Source organism: Lycium ferocissimum, unplaced genomic scaffold (assembly GCF_029784015.1).
Source record: "Lycium ferocissimum isolate CSIRO_LF1 unplaced genomic scaffold, AGI_CSIRO_Lferr_CH_V1 ctg3230, whole genome shotgun sequence".
Classification (NCBI taxonomy): Eukaryota; Viridiplantae; Streptophyta; class Magnoliopsida; order Solanales; family Solanaceae; genus Lycium; species Lycium ferocissimum.
The window spans coordinates 47,706-52,268 of record NW_026725369.1 but is presented as its reverse complement, the minus strand read 5'-3'; positions in this window follow the sequence as shown (position 1 = coordinate 52,268).

Below are 4,563 nucleotides of genomic sequence, written 5' to 3'. Positions count from 1 at the left end.
TTATTCATCGTTTCATTTTTGTAGAATATATATATATATATACGCCACAAATTTGATTTGCAAGTGTGTGTATTCTAATGTTTTAGCAGAAATTTGCGATGTTAAGAAGAAAAAAATATTATCGAGTAATAGTGCGATTAATTGAGTATGTTTGTAGTTATTGCTACTGGTGTTATGTGTTTTTTAATTTTAGCTTTACTTATTTTTCTTAATTTCTAAGCATAAATTTGCATAGTGTTATGTTAAGAAGAAACGAGAGAAGAAATTATTTGTCTTATAATGGGGATTAATCAAGTATCTTTGCAGTTTTACAAGTTAATTTATGTAGCTTTTCTTTTTGGGAATATTAGGGTGTGGGAAAATTATTTTTTGGGTCGGGTCGGGTCTAACTTATGGGGCATAGGTAATTTTAGTTAAATGGATAATTTTGGCTGATTTGGAAATTTCCATCCATTCAAGGATATATGTGTATTCTTTGACTAACGGAGGAATATATTTGATTGTTTTGACTAACGAAGAAGTATATTTGACTACTTTGACTAACGGAAAGCAAAGTTCGTCAATAAACTAAAATAGAGAGGTAATGTGGGCCCATCTTAGTTAAATTTAGTTCATTATTTGTAAATATTATTAACAAGTGGGACCCATTCTTTTATTTTCAGTTTTCTTCTTCGCCCCCGCCTCCCATTAATTTCTACTTCATTGCCCTGTCACCATTTTCAGCCATGTATCTGCTTCAAAAGATAAAGGAGAACCCAACCATTAACACCACCTCATTCCCCCCAACTTTATCCAAAAAGATTTCTCTCTCATTAATCTCCATTCTAAAGACAACCCAATCAGTGACGGATGCAGTATTTTCATTAAGGGGTTCGAAATAAAAATGTAGTGTTTGGCACTCCCTCCGTCTCATTCACCTTAGCCAAATTTTTTTGTCCCATAATAAGTGTCACCTTAGGAAACCAAGATATAAATTGACTAGTTTTTTTTTAATTCTACCCTTAGACAATAAATTAACATCTAAATGATGATTGGAAAAGCCACATAGTAACTTGGTATTGTTGAATTCCCAATGTCAAAAGGTTTACTTTGCACTAATCAAAAGGTAAAAGTAATTTATTTTTATTATATAGGGGTAATTTGGTAAACTTTATGTTGCATTATTAGTTTCTTAATATGCGTGTTTTTGGCTAAGGTGACACTTATTATCGGACGGAGGGAGTATTTGAATTTGAGATCGCGAGGTGAATTTTGAATTTCATAAACTATTGAAACAATCTCTACTCTTGTGTTCAGGGTATTCAAAATTTATATACGTACATAAAAAATAAAAAAATAGCTCATATATGCGGTATAATTTTATGTCGAGAGTGTACGGGTGAACACTACCCTGGACCCTAGGTCCGCCTCTGAACCCAACAGAGATATAGGAGGGAATAAAAAAGGGAAAGAAAATGAATGATAGGGATCTAAAAATACACATTACTTGTTCGATTCTTTTGTAAAGCCAAGGAGAGAATGATTGACTTTGATTTTTTTTTAAAAAATTTGTTGTGCTTCGACAAATGTTGACTGGGAAAAAAAAGTTCCGGGCAAAACTTCCATTTTTTTCGATTATCAATTTTATTCCTTTTGGTGGCAAAGAAGTACTCTTAATGTTTTCTTTACAAGGGTGTAAATGATATGAAATCATTATCCTAAGTTTTAACGGAGTTGTTTTCTCAAGCATGCACATGAGTTTTTAATTAAAAGAGAAAAGACATCATTATCTCCTAAACTTGATCGCACAACTCATTTTAACAATTAAACTTTACTAATATTCAAATACCCCTATTCTTTTCGATAATATATTAAATATCTCCCTAAAAGGTGACACGGCTTAGAAAGTGGACTCACCTTCCGAGTAGCGAGTGAGATAAGAAAAAATATTTTAAAAACAGACAAAATCATACACATGTCATTTCCTTAGTGGTCAACGTATAATTAAAACTCTTAATATTCCTTCTTGATTTTTCTTTTTAATTATGCGAATTTTTTTATTTTGAGACAAATGAATTTGTGGGTCCCACTTTTTCTTTAACTTTTTAATTTTTCTTTCTCTTTAGTTATTGTCTTCTCCAACAGAAGAAGTTACCATTATAGTAAAGAAAAGAAAACTAATGGCTTAAAATTGATTTCTTCAACAGTCACGTATCTTTTCCTTCTTCAGTTGGCCTACTGTAACCAAAGAGCCAAAATCAGATTCTCTAACCTCTTTGAATTCTCGTTCCATTTCACCAGTAATCGGAGATTAACAGTATTCTCCAAAAAGGGTTATTTTAACTTATTTTTGCTGATTCTTGAACTGGTTGAGTGAATTTCCCGAAGTATGATAAAGCTTTCAAGTGGGGATTTTGTATTTTTTTGTCTTTTTCTTTGGGACAAATGGAATAGATTGATTAGAAAAACAAATCCCTTATTTATTTGGACAGCTTAGTTTTTTTTTTTTTTTTTTTTTTGGATTGGGTATGATTTTTGGATTTGTTACTTGCAGATCCTGCAAAAAAAAATCTGAGATGAATCTAGCTTCTTGTGCTGAAGAAGATGGTTAGAATGAAGCTCAGAAGTGGGGTTTAGAGGAGAAGAAGGGTTGAAAAGATTTTTCTTAAAAACAAGAATAATCACAATTTGGCTTTTAAAAAGATAAAAGATGAATGAAAACTACAAAGAATAGAAAAAGAGTTAAAATTTAATCAATTGTTGACGTGGCGCTGGCGTGGCGATGACGTGGTGTTGATGTGGCGAAGCGTGTTTTACACAGCCCATTATAAGATTGGTCTAGGCAAGGGCGGGTTGAGCAAAATTCACTTGAAAATTGTTTAGGGAGATATTAGCTATTAAAGTTTAGTTCTTCCAAGTAAGTTGTGCATGGCCAGTAGGAGGAAATAATATCTATTCTCTAGCTAAAATAAGGAGTTCCATGTGCACATGATGCACCACTCTCTGTCATTGGACATATATTGGGACAAGAAGGCTCGCTTGATCACTCTATCTTTAAAGTAGTTTAGACTTTCAACTTGGGAAAAAAATACAACCATCAGACCTTCTCACAACATCGGACCAAAAATTAGAATACGAGATGTTCATATTTCCATATCCAACTATAAACCAGATAGTGAGAACAAAAAAACCTGCATAAGCTCCCTCGTGTCTCTTTTGCTGCCGAAATATTTTCAAAACATTTTGACCAACAAAACATGAGAAAATTGAAAATTTCATTACAAACACGCCCTAAAATTCTATTGTTTTCTTTCTTGGTAACGTATAAAATGATCTCTAATCATTAAGGGGTAGTTTGGTTGTTTGTTAGAGTTATGCAGGTATTAATTATGCAAGGATTAGCTATGCAAGGTTTAGCTATGCAAGGTTTAGCTATTCATGTATTACTTATTCCACCTTCTACTATATAAATTTAATAATACATAGATTTTCTCATAACTTATACACATATTGATTAGTAATGCGAGATTGTAAATTGGTAATCAAACATCATACATGGTGTGCTGAATTTATACATAACAACTAAAATGCTACATAACACGATACTGGTTATACTAACTTTAATATATAAATAACTTACTTTTTAACCAGCAATTAAACGACCCCTAATAGCATTAAAGCAAGGCCTAAATAAAAAGCCGGAGCAGAAGTGGAGGTTTCAGCCGAAAAAAATAAGAAAGAAAAAGAAGTGTAGGTTTCAGACTTTGAGAGATTTGGGTACGTGAGTTTAACCAATTTGTCACTGTCTCGGACTCGGATTTCATTGCATGGTCCAATGATACATTATCGTCCTTTTTGTTGGGAACAAATTCCGAGGAATGAAAAAAACATACGCCTCAACTATTTATGTTGCTGTAGAGTATATATGACCGAATTTCTTCTAGATTTATAGATCAAAATATGAAATATTTTAAATCACAAGTTTTATTTTTAAAAAAGGAAAAGTGTCATATTTTCCCTTATACTCTCACAAATAAGTTATATTTCTCATTCATTATACTTTTTTGACATATTTACCTTTGCCATCTAACTTTAGGACCATATTTACCCCTTATCGGTTAAAATTCTATGTCTCCTTTCCAATTAAATCTACTCACCCATTTAGATAATTTTTTAACCCGTCCGCCCGACCCACTAAAAATTAAAAGCCAAAAGCTTCATCGTTCATCCATGGTGGATAGGCCTTAAAGTTGGATAGCAAGTGCAAATATATCGAAAAAGTATACCGCAAATATAACTTATTTGTGAGTGTACAAAGGCAAATCTTACCTTTTCTGTTAAAAGGAATTATAAAAATACTAACATACTTTTAAAATCTTTTTACGCCCAATCAAATAAGTTCACATCAATCAATTAAGACAGTGGTATATATTTATGGGTAAATTTCATAGATGGTTACTTAACTATCACTTTTTTCACAAAAGTCATTTAACTATGAGTATACTAACACAAAAGTCACTAAACCACTTTCCGGTGTCACTAAACCACTTTACAGTGAATTTCTCATCTTTTACTCTCTTTTTT